Consider the following 18,717-nt stretch of genomic DNA (forward strand, 5'->3'; position numbering starts at 1 on the left):
TTATAGTTTACCTTTCTCAGTACTCACTGTGCCTCCTTTAAATTTTTATTATTTAACAACAACAGGTGGGGTGTGTGAAGGACTTTTCAGTATGTCTGTGACTGGAAAGATTTCCTCATGTGAACTGGCTTTTGTTCTTTAATAACATCCTTATTCCCCTTTTCCCTTGTTTGTTTTTCATTCATCTGTTAGGTTTCTTCCTTTTTTCTGAAGTCAGACTTTTCAAACTTCTTGCATCCAATATTCACCTTCTATGTAATTATTATGATTATTATTTTCCTATTGTAGACTCATTTGCAGATAACACTTTAGGTTTTAAAAGAATTTTTTTGTGTGGATTTAGTTTAGATTAAAAAAAAAACCAAAGCCCCAAAACTGAATTACCACAATAAATACAGTTACAACAGCCAACATTAACAACTGTTCACATTGTGTCATATTTCTTTCAAATATTTTTTAAATAAAGAAATAAAAGATTTCCAATAAAGCTAAAGTTGTTTTTGTATCATACGCATTCTCTTCCTGCCCACTATATATTGCACATTTATATTATTCTTTTTTTCTTAATCTTGCTAGAAGCATGTAAATTTTAGTAATTTTTTCAAATGAACCAACTGATTTTCTCTATTTGCTTGTTTTCTATTTCACTGGTTTCTACTCTTATTTTTATTATTTTGTTTCTTCTACTTTGGGTTTACTGTGCTCTTTTTCTAACTTCTTAAAGTGGAAGTATAAATAATTGATTTTGTACCTTTTTTACTTTCATATATTGATAGGTATTTAAAGCTATAAGTTTTCTTCTAAGCATGCTTTAGTTGCATCCCACAAATTTGGGTGTTTTCATTATCATTTAGCTTAAAATATTTTAAAATTTCTCTGTCACCTGTTATTTATTTAGATGTGTTACTTTACTTCCAAATATCTGGGAATTTTTTTTTTAAATAGATCACTGCTATTGATTTCTAAATTAGCGTTGTTGGTGTCAGAGGACATACTCTGCACTATTTCAAAACCTTTAAATTTATTGAGATTTTTTGTTTGTTTGTTTTCTGCCTATCCTAAGGTTTGTCTTGGTGAATGTTCCAGTTACCCTTGGGGAAAAAATTTGTATTCGGCTGGTGGTGGTGGTGGAGTGGTTTATATAAGTGTCAGTTAAGTCAAGTTGGTTGAAAGTGTTGTTCAGATCTTTTAAATCTCCACATGTTTTATGTCTCCTTATTCAGTCAGTTACTCTGGGGGGAGTGTTAAGTCTCTAATTATGATTGTAGATTTGTCTTTTTCTCCCTTTAGTTCTGTCAATTTTTTTTCTCATATTTCGTGGCTCTGTTATTAATTACATACATATTTAAGATTGCTATGTCTTTTTGATAAATTGACCCTTTTATTATTATGAAATGGTCATCTTACCTCTGAAAATACTTTTTACCTGGAAGCCTGTTTTGTCTGACATTAATATAAGCTTAATGTTTGTCTCATATCTTTTTATCCTTTTCCTTTTAACTCATCTGTATTTATGTTTAATGTGTGTTTCTTATAAACTACATATAGTTGGGTTGTACTACTTGTTATCTAGTCTTACAGTCTGCCTTTTAACAGTATTTATATCATCCACTTATGTTTTTGTAATTGTTTTCTGTGTTTGGATTAAGCACAAAATATTGGTGTTCTTTTTCTGTTTTCCTACTTACTCTTTGGTCCTCTTTCCTGCCTTCTTTCTGGTAAATTGAGTTTTTTTTTAATATATTCTACTTTTTCTCCTCTCTTGACTTTTTAGTTTTGCCTCTTTGTGTTATTTTTTTTTATTGATTGTGCTAGAGATCACAATATGCATCTTGAATTTATAAAGCCTATTTTCAAATATATTCTAGTACTTCATGAACAATGTAAGAGTATTACAACTTAGACTTCCATTTATCATCTTTTTATCTTTTCTTCTGTTATACATTTTACTTCTACATATGCTTTATATTTTTTATTTTTAAAGAATCAATACTCTTTTAGTGAAATTTAAAGATGCACATGTATATTTTTGAAACTTTCTTTGTGTTTATCAGTATATATTTACCCTTTTTGATTTCTCTCTTGCTTCCTATAGAACTGAGTTTCTATATATTATCATTTTCCTTCACCCTAAAGAATATTTAGGATTTTTAGTAGTGTAGGTCTGCGTGGGACAAAGTCTTTCAGTTTTTATCTGTCTGAAATTTTATTTTCCTTTCATTTTTGAAGGATATTTTTATTGGGTATAGAATTCTTGGCCAACTTTTTTCAGGACTTAAAGATGTAGTTCACTTGTCTTTTGTCCTTTTTTTTTTTTTTTTTTTTTGTCAAGCAGTTTCCTTCTCTTCCTACTGTTCTGCCAAAGATGAAAGGAGTCATGAGTCCTAGGCAGGACTATTCACTTTCTGGATTTAAGTTCATTAGCTTTTTTTTTTTTGGCATCCTCAGCTCTCTGATTGGCTTTAAGAAAACACATAATTTTGTAGGTTATCTATCAATAGTTTATTCTCATTGTTAGGATGGGAGTTCTCTTAACTTTCTGAAGTAGAAGTGGAATACCAGTACAATACTGATTTAATTAATATTACTTAAAAATCCCTTTATTACTCTTATTTTCCAGATTTTTGAAAATTGGTGAGTTGTAGTGAGCAAGCACTTTCCTACATTACTGGTACTGGGCATAAAAATTGGTATAATCTCTATGGAGGACAATTTAGCAAAATGAGAACAATTTAAAATGCATAAACCCTTTGATTCAGCCCTTATGCTTCCAGGAATTTATTTTATAGGTATACTTGCATGTATTTAAATATATATATATATATATATATATATATTTACTAATTTTAGCATGGTTTGAAATAATAAAATTCTGGAAGCAGTCTAAATATCCATCAATAATAGACCAGTCAAGTAGATTATTGTACATCCATACACATGGAATGTTATATATCCATTAAAATTGTATTTCAGCTACATAGAAAATTCCATGTTATATTCTTTTTCCCTTAGTACTGTACAGTCTCACTTTTATCCATTCTCTAATGTGGCTGAAGAGATGCCTGAGGCCAGAATAAACTATTTAATTTGTAGGTGGCCCTCTTTTTTTCTGTCTAGATGCTAGTAGCATTCTTTCTTTACCCTTAAAATTCAGCAACATTCCACAGCATGTCTTTTTTTTTTTTTTTTTTTTTTTTTTTTTTTGCGGTATGTGGGCCTCTCACTGTTGTGGCCTCTCCTGCTGCGGAGCACAGGCTCCGGACACGCAGGCTCAACAGCCATGGCCCACAGGCCCAGCCGCTCCGCCGCATGTGGGATCCTCCCAGATAGGGGCACGAACCCGTGTCCCCTGCCTCGGCAGGCGGACCCCCAACCACTGTGCCACCAGGGAAGCCCCCCACAGCATGTCTTATTCTTGATCATTCTCTATTAATTTTTCTTGGAACACGGTGAACCCTTTCAATTTTCAGCTTTATCTTCTTGAATATTTTGGCTGTTCCATATGTCTGTCCCTCTCTAAGAATATTTCTTACGTTAGATCTCAATTGTTTATCTTCCAAATCTATACATCATATTGTTCCGTCCAACCACTTTGTTTGAATCTAACCACCTTTATCTTGTAATCTTCATTCTGAATGATTTTCCCAGGCTCATCATCTGTGTTATTCACTTAGTTTTCTGAAGTATCTATTCTACTTGGAATTGTTTCTAATGCAGTTTCAAGTTCTGTGGTATTTTTTTCCTCTTCTTTTTCTTTATATCTTTTGCTTCCTTCAGCTCTTTTTTAAAAATCTCTTTTATGGAATATTATTCCATTTATCTACAGGCAGAGCAGTTTTTCTTTAAACCTGTTTTATGAAGCAATTTTTCAAATTTATATATAATTTTCTCTTTCTCACGTTACGGTACCTCCTTTTCTTATAGTGCTACTTTTTCATGTTATTTATTTTTCATGTTATTTATTGTTGAAAGGAGTAGTTCTATTTTGCCCTACTTTTTGCCCAAGAGTAGTATAAGTAGTTTTATATAACCCTGTACCATGGAATAACTAGCCCTTGGAATAACTGCCTTAGAGGCTGAATAGGTAGGTGACTGGGTACATTATCTTGATCTCTTCTTTAACTGGCTTCTTGGTGACAGTTTTTGGGGGGTTTTTTTGCGGTACGCGGGCCTCTCACTGTTGTGGCCTCTTCCGTTGTGGAGCACAGGCTCCGGACGCACAGGCCCGGCGGCCATGGCTCACGGGCCTAGCCGCTCCGCGGCATGTGGGATCTTCCCGGACCGGGGCACGAACCCGTGTCCCCTGCATCGGCAGGTGGACTCTCAACCACTGCGCCACCAGGGAAGCCCTTGGTGACAGTTTTCATATGCTCTCTTGTAGCAGTTTCCCACAGCATATGTCAATCACTGGTTCCAGAGGCAGGTCAATGCTGATATATCTCTGATTTTTCTAGGGTACTTTTGTCTGCTATAGAAGGTTGACTACCAGCTTGTTGTTTCTGTTTCCCTACAGCCATGCCTTGCCCCTTGGCAGGGAAAATTAAAACTATCCTGGCCATTCTAGGTTTTAGGGAGCCCAATACATAATACCTCTCACCTTTTTGTTCCCTCTTGAGATTGAAACCAATTCAGATGTAGTCAAAGACCCAGGCAGATGGAAATAAAATATCAGCTTTATTATTGAGAGAACTGTTAGAGGGTGTGTATCATGTCAATGGTCTTTTAATATTTCTGTCCCCTAGTCCAGACCTGGAAGAGCCCACTCAAGGGAAAGTTTGGGTCTTCATACTAGACACACTTACCTAAGACTTTTGCCTCACACTGATTAGGTCACAAGTGATGAGTAAAAGGTTAAAAAAGGGCTAAATTCACTAATTTTATGACTTGATACATTAGCTCTACCCAGTCAAGAAATGTGGACCAATGGTTAATTCACCCGTCAGGCTTCTCGCTGTAGGGGAGAAAGGGCAAGAGGCTGGGAATATTTATAGAAAATTTCTCCTCATAGAAACCAGAAGAGCTTAAAACGAAGCATTCCGCCCCTTAAACATAATGATCTCTTCTTCAGTAGTCTTCTTTGCTAGCCTGTGATAATATAGGCACCAAGTAAACTGCCTACCTCTTCCTTAAATCTGGCTGCTATGCCTTTAAGAATTCATGTTTTCAAGTTAATTAATTATTGGAATTGCTCTTCAGGACCTAATCTATTTGCCAAAACCGAATCTGCTTCAGACTAGATGAGATGCATGTCAAATTTGGTCATCCTCTTTGAATCTGATGCAAACTTCACTGTATCTGACATTTACTCATTGGCATCAGTGCTATGAGATGTGGCAATTTTTTCCCCATGGGGGACCTGATTTAATGAATAGAAGGTTTTATTTATTTATTTGTTTATATATTATTGAGATATAGTTGATATAGAATATTATATAAGTTACAGGTGTACAACAATTTTTAAAAGTTATACTCCACTTATAGTTATTATAAAACATTGGCTGTATTTCCTGTGTTGTACAATATATCCTTGTAGCTTATTTATTTTATAAATAAATATTATTTTATTTTATAAATAAATACCTCTTAATCTCCTACCCTTATTTTTCCCCTTTCCCCTTCCCTCTCTCTACTGGTAACCACTAGTTTGTTTTCTGTATCTGAGTCTGTTTCCTTTTTGTTATATTCACTAGTTTCTTTTATTTTAGATTCTACCTATAAGTGATATCATACAGTATTTGTCTTTCTCTGTCTGACTTATTTCACTTAGCATAATAACCTCCAAGTCCATCCATGTTGTTGCAAATGACAAATTTCGTTCTTTTTTGTGGCTGAGTAGTATTGTATTTATGTACACCACATTTTCTTTATCCATTTATCTGTTGATAGACACTTAGGTTGCTTCCATATCTTGGCAGTTGTAAGCAATGATGCTATGAATGTTGGAGGGTACATGTCTCTTTTCAGATAGTGTTTTTCTTTTTTTCTGATATATACACAGGAGTGAAATTGGGTCATATGGTAGTTCTATTTTTAGTTTTTTAAGAAACGTCCATACTGTTTCATAAAACAGAGGGAGAGAGACAGAGGGAGATTAGACACATACACAGAGGAGAAGGTGATGTGAAGACAGAGATTGGAGTTATGTTGTTATTAGCCAAGGACTGCCAGCAGCCATTAGAAGGTAGAAGAGGGAAGAAAGTATTCTTCCCTAGAGTCTCCCAGAAAGTACAGCCCTGCTAATACCTTGATTTAAGACTTCTGGCCTCAAGAACTGTGAGATAATAAATTTCTATCCTTTTAAACCACCAAGTTTGTGGTAATTTGTTACAGCAGCCATAGGAAATTAGTATATTGATCATACCACTACATTCTTTTATATTTTCTTATCTCTGTGGATTTCTTTTCATTTGTTCCACTGCTCTATGGTTCTGGTGCCAGTACCATTCTGTTTTAATTAGTAAGATTCACATTCAGGCTTATTTTTTCAAGATAATTGTCATTTTGTTAAAGTACATGTCCATTACCTTTAAAGTCAAATATTAAAGGATTATAATGTTTAAAAGCAGTTCTTCCAATCCTGCTCCAGTTCCAATCTCCAGTGTCATGTACCTTCAACCCTTTTGTTTTCTCTGGTATTTTCTAAATCACATGTTTATATGCTATGTTTTGATTTATTAATTTAAAGCATTATCTACTAGGACTTAGCTCTCCTTCACCACCACAATCTAACCCCATATTACAATTTTTATTAAATCAAATAAGTGTTTATGTTACTGTGAACTAACAAGTATTTTTAAAATTTAGTCAAAAAAAGTATTACTGAGACTGATGTCAAAGAGCATACTGCCTATATTTTCTTCTGAAGTTTTATGGTTTCAGGGCTTATATTTAACTCTTTAAATTTATTTTTGTGTATCATTGAGAAAGTAGTCCAGTTTGATTCTTTTGCACATAACTGTCCAGTTTTCCTAGCACTATTTATTAATGAGCCTCTCTTTTCCCCAATCTATATTCTGCCTCCTTTGTCAGATTAATTGCTCATGTAAGTGTGGGTTCATTTCTGGGCTCTGTGTTCTGTTCCGTTGATCTATGTGTCTGTTTTAGTGCCAATACCATACTGCTTTGATGACTGTAGCTTTGTAGTTTAGTTTGAAATTAAGGTGCATGATACCCCCAACTTTGTTCTTCTTTCTCAAGATTGTTTTGGCTATTCAGGGTCTTTTGCGTTTACATACAAATTTTAGAATTATTCTAGTTCTGTGAAAAATACCATTGGTATTTTGTTAAGATTGCATTGAATCTGTAGATTTCCTTGAGTAGTATGGTCTTTTTAATAATATTAATTCTTCTAATCCATGAGCACGGTTTATCTTTCCATCTCTTTGGGAAGTCTTTGGTTACTTTCATCAGCATCTTACAGTTTTCTGAGTACCAGATTTTTACCTCCTTAATCAGATTCATTTCTATGTATTTTATTGTTTTTGATGTGATTGTAAATGGGATCATTTTCTTTCTTTTTTTTTTGGCTGCATCGGGTCTTAGTTGCAGCAGACAGGATCTTCATTGAGGTGTGTGGGATCTTTCGTTGCAGTGTGCAGGCTTCTCTCTAGTTGTGGCATGCGGGTTTTTTTCTCTCACTAATTGTTGTACACGGGCTCCAGGGCGCACGGGATCTGTAGTTGTGGCACATGGGCTCCAGAGCACATGGGCTCTGTAGTTTGTGGCACACTGAGGCATGCTAGTTCAGTACTTTTGGCGCGTGGGCTTAGTTGCCCCACGGCATGTGGGATCTTAGTTCCCTGACCAGGAATCGAACCCATGTCCCCTGCATTGGAAGGTGGATTCTTTACCACTGGACCACCAGGGAAGTCCCTAAATGGGATCATTTTCTTAATTTCTCTTTCAGATAGTTCTTTGTTAGTGTATAGAAATGCAACAGATTTCTGCATATTAATTTTGTATCCTGCGACTTTACCAAATTCATTAATGAGTTCTAATAGTTTTGTCATGGTATATTTAGGATTTTCTATATATCGTATCATCTTACCTGTAAACAGTGACAGTTTTTCTTCTTCCTTCCCAGGAATGATTTGGATTCCTTTTATTTATCTTTCTTCTCTGATTACTGTGGCCAGGACTTCCAATACTATGTTGGATAAAAGTGACAGGAGTGGGCATCCTTGTCTTGTTCCTGATCTTAGAGAAAATGCTTTCAGCTTTATAGGCACATGAAAAGATGTTCAACATCACTAATTATAGGGGAAATGCAAATCAAAGCCACAATGAGATATCACCTCAAAATAACAAGTGTTAGTGAGGATGTGGATAAAAGGGAACCCTTGTACACTGTTGGTGGGAATGTAAATTGGTGCAGCCACTATGGAAAACAGTATTAGGGACTTAGGTAATTCCTCAAAAAATTAAAAATAGAATTACCATATGATCTAGCAGTTCCACTCCTGGGTATTTATCTGAAAAAATGAAAACACTAATTCAAAAAGATATATGGACCCCTATGTTCATTGCAGCATTATTTACAATAGCCATGATCAGGAAGCAGCCTTAGTGCCCTTCAATAGATGAATGGATAAACAAGATGGTATACACACACACACACACACACACACACACACACACACACACACACGCTGGAATATTACTCAGCCATAAAAAAGAATGAAATCTTGCCATTTGCAAACATAACAAAACAGAAACAGAGTCATAGATACAGAGAAGAGGGGAGGGGTTTGGGCGGAGGAGAGATGAAGGAAGTGAGGAAGATTAAGGAGGTACAAATTTCCAGTTGCAAAATAAATGTCACAGGTATGAAATGTACAGTGTGGGGAATATAGTCAATAATTATGTAATGTCTTTGTATGGTGACAGACGATAACTAGATTTATCATGGTAATCATTTTGAAATGTATAGAAATAGCAAATCACAATGTGTGTAACATAGTGTTGTAGGTCAATTATACTTCAAAAGGAGACAAACTCGTAGAAAAAGAGATCAGGTTTGTGGTTACCAGAGGTGGAGGGTGGGGAGAGAGAAGATGGATGAAGGCAGTCAAAAGGTACAAACTTCCAGTTATAAGATTAATAAGTACTAGTAATGTAGTGTACAACATGATAAATAAAATGAACACTGCTTTATGCTGTCTGAAAGTTGTTAAAGAGTAAATCCTAAAGAGTTCTCATCACCAGGAAAAAAGTCTTTTTCAGTTTCTTTAATTTGTCTCTATATGAGATGATGGATGATCGCTAAACTTGTGGTAGTTATTTCACGATATATGTAAGTAAAATCATGCTGTACACCTTAAACTTATTCAGTGCTGTGTGTCACATATATATGTCACATATATGTTTATATATATATAAAACTGGAAGAAAAAAAACCAACTTAGTTGGTTTAGTGCCCTATAACCATTCCTCCTTTTTTGAATATCATGTCCCTTCATTTTTATTGGAATTAATACTGGCTTTTTTTTTAACCTAATTTTCTGAATAACCATTGATTTTTTTTTCCCCAATTGCTCTAACATTTCTGCTATATGGCTATGAGTAATATGCTCAAACATATCAGTTATGTTTCCTAGTGATCTGCTTTCTAGAGTCACTTAATCTTCCTGCTTGAATTTGAGCTGCTTGTTCTGTGTAGCTGTCATCTTAGGCCTTCCCTTCATTGCTTTTCCAGATTTGATTTAGTTCTTCTCATCATGCATTGCTGCTTTTGAGAAATCTGCTCTTATTCTGACTCCCAATGCTTTGTATGTGATCTAATTTTTATCTCTTAGAACTTTCAGGATCTTTTTATCCCTGCTTTTCTGAAAGTTTACAGTGATGCATTTTGGAGCAAATCTCTTTTTGTATGGAGATTTGTGTCCTTCAGTTACAGGAAATTTTCTTCAATTATTTCTTCCCTTAGTCAATCTTTACAATACTCTTTAGACAAATATTAGACTTCCAGGACTGTCTTTAATTTCCTTAACTTTTTTTTAAAATGTATTTATTTATTTTTGGCTGCATTGGGTCTTCGTTGCTGCGCAGGGGCTTTTTCTAGTTGTGAAGAGCAGGGGCTACTCTTCATTGTGGTGAGCAGGCTTCTCATTTCAGTGGCTTCTGTTGTTGCGGAGCACAGGCTCTAGGCGCGCGGGCTTCAGTAGTTGTGGTGCGTGGGCTTCAGTGGTTGTGGCTCGTGGGCTTTAGAACGCAGGCTCAGTAGTGGCGCACAGGATTAGTTGTTCCGCAGCATGTGGGATCTTCCCCGACCAGGGATGAAACCCGTGTCCCCTGCGTTGGCAGGCGGATTCTTAACCACTGCCCCACCAGGGAAGTCCCTAATTTTTTAAACTTTTTTATGGTTCTGCTTTCTGAGATATTTCTTATATTTTTCAACCCTTTTATTAATGTTTTAAAATTTTTGACTATTCTATTTTCTTCCCAATGATTCTTTTTTATTCCTTTATTATTCCTTTCTAAGTGATAGTCTGTTCATGGAAGCAGTAGCTTTACTTATCTCTCTGATAAGATAATATTTTATAAGACAATATTTGAGGGATATTAGTTAGAGAGTTATTTTTTGTTTTTTCTTTCTTGATGGAGAGTTTCCTCAGATATCTGGCTATCTTTGGCTCTCTATATTTAAGATTATAACAAAGCTAATTGGAAGCTTAGTATATGGGAGTGAGCTTAGTATGTGGTGAGTTTCGCCCTAGGGTGAAAAGGCAAAGATCTGTCCTTTTAGAATGTTCAAATTAAGTACTCCTTTTCTCTGGAGCTTTTAATTTTTTTCAGAGAAAAGAATGTTCCCGTCTTCTCTGAGGAGTGGAGAGGTGTGTGTGTAGTGCTTTGCTACTGGTGAGCAAGGAAGGGGAAGAGAGCTTGAAATTCAGTGATTCGGCATGTAAACTTTCACTTAATCATTTTGTTTTCAGGCCAAGCCCTCTGCTGTGTTAGCTTGCCAAAGACCAGAGCTTTCCAGTTTAATTAATTCAGCTTCCATTTAGTGACATAGATTAAGGGGGCAGGGAGGTGCCTCAGGGTCCAGCCTGCTGTATACAGGCTTCAATGAATCCTCCTTCCACTTCTAAATGGTGAGTCTTTCAGATAATCTGCAGGGTAATTGACTCATTCCTCATTAGCATTCCTCTGTTAGTTGCTTAGGATACTACTTTCTCTGCCTTCTTCTAAAAATTTATTGAAATCTCTCATATGCTCTAGTCACTATGCTTATTTTCTCTATGCTTATCAGTTAATAGATAACTTTTTTGTTTTGTACCTTCACTGTTATTTTAGTGGGTTTGGGAAGGGAACACAGGTAAGTGCATGTAGTCAATCTGCATTTTTGACAGGGCACCCTTGTAATATATTTTAATACCTGAAAGGGCAAGTTCTTTCAAGTTTTTCTCAGTGTTGAGTTTTAAAATTATGTCAGTCAAATAAAAAAAGTTTAGGGTTTTAAAGTTTTACATCCTATGCTTTCTTGTTTATTGAGAGGCTGTATGTAATAATGTATTATACTTATATACAACTTTATATTTTTAAAAGCAATTTTGGGGCTTCCCTGGTGGCGCAGTGGTTGAGAGTCCACCTACTGATTCAGGGGACACGGGTTTCGTGCCCCGGTTCGGGAAGATCCCACATGCCGCGGAGCGGCTGGGCCCGTGAGCCATGGCCGCTGAGCCTGCGCGTCCGGAGCCTGTGCTCCGCAACGGGAGAGGCCACAACAGTGAGAGGCCCGCGAACCGCAAAGAAAAAAAAAAATCACTGGTAAAAGCAATTTTTTATGTGTTATCCCATTTGAGCTTCATTTTATGAGAGGTTCTGCAGTTGGGAACATTGAGCATAGCAGAGGATTGGGAGAGGTGTTGGCCTGAAATTTGCAATAAAGTTGGGAATATAATACTCAAGTTTTATAAGCAGTTAGCTTTAATATCATTAAAAAAATTTTTTTAATTAATTTATTTTTGGCTGCGTTGGGTCTTTGTTGCTGTGCGGGCTTTCTCTAGTTGCAGCGAGTGGGGGCTACTCTTCGTTGAGGTGTGAGGGCTCTCATTGCGGTGGCTTCTCTTGTGGAGCACGGGCTCTAGGCGCACGGGCTTCAGTAGTTACAGTACGCGGACTCAGTAGTTGTGGCACACGGGCTTAGTTGCACCGAGGCACATGGGATCTTCCTGGACCAGGGCTCGAACCCATGTCCCCTGCATTGGCAGGCAGATTCTTAACCACTGTGCCACCAGGGAAGTCCTAATATCGTTTTAACAGAAGAACTTAGTGTGATACCTGATAATTAGGAAACTAATATTGTATGTTTCAGTTAACTCACTATAAGACAGAAGATAACTTTAATCATACTTTCCTCACCTTCAAAATGCAAAAGAACACTGCTTCTGGAGTCAAAGTCTTGGATGTGTGCTAAGTATCAATATGTTCTTAATGTATGTGTATCCTTGAGAAAGTTCCCTTAATTTCACAATGCCTCGGTGATCTCCTTTACAAAACCGGAATAATAAAATCTGCCATTTCTAGTTGTCAGGGTTGTCATGAAGATTGAAGGAGATAAAATGTATGAAAATGTTTTAAAAATTGTCAAGAGTTCTACAAGTATAATGATTACTATTTTAGTCAGTAGTAATACCAAGATCATCAGGAACTTTTAAATATCTTAAGACCCCTCTAAGACTTTACCTTTTACATAATTTTGAATTATTTTTGAAAAACAATTAAGCTCTAGTCATGTTATAAGAATATTAGGTGGACATTGTATCCTCTCTGTGGGCAACTTACTTTCTTAGTATGGGATTTTGGGGTGTATGATTGAATGGCTGTAAGTAATTACCATATTCTTTCTGTTTTAGATAAAGACAGGTCTGCATCTAATTTCCTCATTCAGTGTCTTATTGGTGTTATGATTGCAGTGTCAAGTGTAGCACCCAGAACAAAGCTGGCATTTAATATGTGTATGAAACTGACTTCCTTATTGGGACTCTTTGGAAATTTCAGCTAATTATAGTTCTGCCTACTTCTGTTGTCTCAGAGTATTTGTAAATTTCAACTGCCCTAGTCCGGTTTTAGTCTCTCAGTAACCAAACCCACATTTGGCTAAACAACAGTTAAGCTCACCTATCTGAAAGGATTCGTATTTATAACCTGATGCAATTCTAGTCTAATATTAAAGCTGGTACTTTATAAATATATCCTTTAGGAAAGTTCGAGGGGCGATTCTCAATCTGTGACTTAAAAGTTTGTCTTTCATATCAGTAACCCCTAATGATTCCAGTAGGCTTCAGTTTGTCTCCATCTGTGCAAGAGGACATACAAATCACCCTGTAACATAATCTACTCATTGATTTGCCAGAGCCAAAAGCTATTCCTGAATTAATGGACAATTGATGAAAGATTAGTCAGGCAGTACCTTTAAAAATTACATATATGGGGCTTCCCTGGTGGCGCAGTGGTTAAGAATCCGCCTGCCAATTCAGGGGACACAGGTTCACAAGCCCTGGTCGGGGAAGATCCCACATGCTGTGGAACAACTAGGCCTGTGCGCCACAACTACTGAGCCTGTGCTCTAGAGCCTGCGTGCTGCAACTACTGAGCCTGTGTGCCACAACTAATGAAGCCCGTGCACCTAGAGCCTGCGCTCCACAGCAAGAGAAGCCACTGCAATGAGAAGCCCACACACCACAGCAGAGAGTAGCCTCCACTCGCTGCAACTAGAGAAAGCCCGCATGCAGCAACAAAGACCCAACACAGCCAAAAATAAATAAATAAAATAAATTTATTTTTAAAAATTACATATAGTATATATATGTGTGTGTGTACATACATATGTATGTATACGTACATATGAACAAAGAGTAAACATTAGCTTAAAGAGACTTATGACTCTTCAGACCATGCTTTGAGAACCATGATCTAGATCAGAGTTCTGTAAACTTTTTCTGTAAAAGACCATGATAGTAATTTTGGCTGTGTAAACCATGCAGTCTGCTGGATCTACTTAATTCCGCTGCTGTAGCAAGAAGGCAGGTAGGGACTAATTTGCCAGAAGACCATAGTGTTTGCCCATCAGCCTAGATCCCTGAAATGCAGTGGAGATGTGATCTTGGTTAGGCACATCATTTACCCACAAAGCACTTTCTTCTGAGGTGAGTTGTTTGAGTTCCTTTTTTTAGGTTGAACCATATGAAATTGCTGATTTTGTAGGTCAAAATGATCTAATGTTGGCAGTTTCATATTGTTCAGTCAAAGACAAAAAGCTGTTTTACTTATAAAAACTGTTTAATCAGCACACATAGTCTGTATTGCTATTGCTCTGGTGAATGATTTTATGGCAAATGAGGATAAATGACACTTTAATCTCTTTATAGCAGTCTTGTTGGGTGATGGAGTTCGTATAAGCTTTTCACTCTAACTCTATATCGAATAAATTTTCTCTGTGTAATTGTTTTATATTCTCTCAGTTATGATTAAGATTTTTAAATTTCTTTTATTGGTCTCTCATTATATGGAAGTCTCCATCCCTTTTGAACTAGATAACAGAAATAGAAAGTTGAACTAGGTAACCTTTAAGGTTCTTTTCAATTTCTTTCAACTATGGGATTTAAGTATCTATTATATATAGAACATATTTCTCATTAAACTATTATTCTTATTGTGGTTAATCGATAGCACAATACTAAGAACCTAGTACAAATTTGATTCACCTTCTTCAAACCTTCAAATTTTACCACCTTTCTGCTTTCTTTCTTGAAGTTCTCCTGTGTTCTCACTGCTTAACTATCTTCATATAGTTAGCTCCCAAATCACCATTTCCAATCTAAAAATTAAAATGAAAAAGCATAAAATAATATGCTTCTTAACTGCCCACAATTTTTGTTCTAAGTGCTCTACATGTATTTTCTCTTTTGATTCTTATAGCAATCTGTTTACTTCATTATTCCTATTTTACCGATGAGAAAACTAAGGATCAGAAAGATTAATGTAACTTGCACAATGTCCCATGGCTAGTAAATAGTGGAGTTGTTGGCTTCAAACCTAGGCAGTATGACTGGAGATCCAAGCTTGAAACAACCTTTGCTACTACGGTTTTAATTGGTTGTTAGATATTTCTGTAAACTCAGATGTCCCTTATCATTTCAAATTCAAAATTTCACACATCAAATGCATAGTGTTCCCACTTAGATAGCTTCTCCTAATTGCCCTTATTTTTCAGGGGCAAAACTTGAATCATTATTAACAAGTTCTATAGATTCTTCCTTCAGATATATTCTTATGCTAATGTCCTTGGTCCAGACTCCTATTAGATTATATCTGGAATATGGAAAGATTGTCTAAACTCTCTGTTTAGTCTTTCTGCTGCTCCAAAACCTTCATTGGCTCCACGTTACCTATTAGGCTGTACAGATAAGAATCCACCTGCCAACACAGAGGACATGGGTTCGATCCCTGGTCCAGGAAGATCCCACATGCTGCGGAGCAACTAAGCCCGTGCACCACAGCTACTGAGCCTGTGATCTAGAGCCCGCAAGCCACAACTACTGAGCCCACGTGCCACAACTACTGAAGCCCGCACGCCTAGAGCCCGTGATCCGCAACAAGAGAAGCCACCACAATGAGAAGCCCGTGCACCACAACAAAGAGTAGCCCCGCTCGCTGCAACTAGAGAAAGCCCACGCGCAGCAATGAAAACCCAAAGCAGCCAATAAATAAATAAATAAATGTTCCTTTAAAAAAAGAAAAAAGAGAAAATTCATGGCTTGGGAGCTAGAGTAATCAGGAATACTACATTAATATTAAACAGCAACCTTGTCTAATGTATTTTCTTAATTACATCAAATGGTGATGTTGTATTTAGTCAAAAGTCTTCACAGATTATTTTTCTCAAGGGGATTTCAGTGCTTCAGTTTGCACATTACCATCAGTCTGTTTTGCTTGTTTCTCTGTGATGTCATAGTAATGAAATGTTATAAGTAAAGTGAGTATAGAACTACCTCTAAAGAGAATATTGATTTGTTTTATTTTAATATTTGTATTCCATATCCAAGAGATAGCTACAAATACAAATTTAAATATTATATAATGCAAAAATGAGTAAAGTGTTCCATGTGATGACTGTGTTCAAGTAAAAAAAATATTGTACTCTTTCTAGAAATAAAGGAGATTATGGACTTCCCTGGCGGTCCAGTGATTAAGACTCTGTGCTCCCACTACAGGGGGCAGTTTCGATCCCTGGTTGGGGAACTAAGATCCCACATGCCATGCAACACGGCCAAAAAAAAAAAGAAAGAAAGAAAGGAGATTTCTAGTTAAGATGGCATGGTAAGTTCTGCTCCAAATTCATAGTAATCAAAAAAAAAAAACAAACCCCAGAAAGTTTATCTTGGCTAGATAATAAGGTAAACATGGACTAGAAACAAAATAGACAAGAGAGGTGAGTGGACTGAAACAGACGTCTTGAGCTCTCAGTATAGAAGTAGGTCCTAGCTTCTGGGAGTTCAGGTTCTGCAGGTTGGTAGAAATTAAAAGTGTTTCACATGCAATGCTCCTTCAACACCCTGAATAGATCGGTAGTATTTCAGATACCACTATATCAGCGTCCCTAAAATACCAGTATATGACACTGTGAAAGTAGCAACCCTGAAGGTGAAGTGGAGGCAACTAGATTATAGATCTAGTGATCTATAATCACTAGATAAGGAGGAATAACCAGAGAGAGGAAAAAGGAAAAGTAAAGATTTTATACTCAAAATAAGCTTACAGAATTCAACGAACAAAATCAATATTTGGAAAATGAATTTACTCCAGATAAAAAGTCTAAGAATTCTATGTATTTAGGGTGCCAAAGAGAAAAATTATGGAATGATGTCATTAAAAAGGATAAAAAATTAGGAGAATATTAAGAAGAACCAATTGGAAAACTTGGAAATTAAGAAAGAAAGAAACAGTCACTGGATTAAAAAAAAAAAAACTCAATAGGTATGATGAACTCTAGACTGAACAGAGTTGAAAAGAGAATTCATAAACTGGAAGATTGTACTGAAGAACTTATCCAAAATATAGGACAGACAAACAGATTAAAAAATGAGCCATTAAGACCCAATAGAAGATTCAGATAAAAAGAAGAAATTATGGCTGAAAAGGAATATTTGAAGGGATTACAGCTTAGAATTTTCTAGAACTGAAGGAAGACATGAACCTCCATAAGGAAAATACACTCTACTTAAATACATCTTAGAGAATCTCAGGACATCACAGATAAAAACTCTTTTATAAAAGATTCAAATAGAAAAAGGAGGGACAGTAGGAGCCCAGACTTCTCATTGACTGCAATAGACGACCTAAGGTATTAGGGCTTCTATCCTCAGTTAAGGAACACTAAGCAATGTTATATAATGTTATATAATGTTATATAATGTTGGAAACAACAAAACAGACACATACATAGCAACATACATAGAACTTAAAAACAGAGGACTGGGGACTTCCCCTGGTGGCCCAGTGGTTAAGACTCTGAGCTGCCAATGCAGGGGGCCAGGGTTCGATCCCTGGTCAGGAACTAGATCCCACATGCTCCAACGAAGATCCTGCGTGCTGCAACTAAGACCCGGCACAGCCAGGTAAATAAATAAGTAAATAAATAAATACTGAGTGAAAAAAAAACAACAAAAAGTCAGAAATGGAATCTACAGCACAGTGTCATTTCTGTAGATTAGCATATGTACATAACACATTTTACAAGAACACATTCAAATAAAAAGGTACACATCAAACACATTGAATGATTGTGATGAGAGATGGATATGAGGAAGGGGTTAAAAAGGAAGGAATATACAAATAAATGAACAAACAAAAGAATGAGTCTTGCATGGACCAATAATGATAGCTTTAAAAAGAGGAGAATTGTTGCCAATCTATACTTTTATATACAATTAGACTATCATTTATGAATGAAGGCAAAATAGAGTGTCATAGATACCAAAACTGAGAGAATTTCTATCCACCGGATTATTTAGGATTGACAGGATTTATTTAGGATAAGACCTAAATAAATGGAGATACATACTATGTTCATGAAGTGGAAGACTCAATATTATTAAGATGCCAGTCCTTCACAGATTGATCTGCAGATTCAGTGCCATCCCAATCTAAATTCCAAAACTCTACAGCTCAATACTAAAAAAAAAAAGACAAACCAATTTAAAAGTGAGCAAAAGACTTACAAACACAACAATGGAGGATATACAAAAGGCCAGTTGGCACATGAAAAAGTGTTCATTATCAGTTGTCAGGAAAATACACATTAAAGCTGTAAGGAAATACCACTACACAACTAGAATGGATAAAACTAAAAAGTCTGCCAACGTTAAGTGTTATTGAGGTTGTGGAACAATTATAACTCCCATACATTGCTAATGGGAATGTAAAACAGCAATTTTTTATAAAGTGTACCCCAATCCTTTGATAGAGAAAAATCCATTTCTAGGTTTTATTGAAGAGAAGTGAAGACATTTGTCCACAAAAGACTTGTATAGGCATATTCATAGCAGATTTATTTACAGTAGTGAAAAATTAAAGCATACTGTTAACACTCATACAATGGATTACTGTTCAGCGATAAAAAAGAACAAACTAGGAAAGGAAAAACTAAGGTGAAAAAAAATCAAAACATTTATTATTTATGGTAGGCTAGGCATTGGCTGGAAAGGGATACAA

The sequence above is a fragment of the Delphinus delphis genome, chromosome 7, assembly GCF_949987515.2.
Source record: "Delphinus delphis chromosome 7, mDelDel1.2, whole genome shotgun sequence".
Taxonomy (NCBI): Eukaryota; Metazoa; Chordata; class Mammalia; order Artiodactyla; family Delphinidae; genus Delphinus; species Delphinus delphis.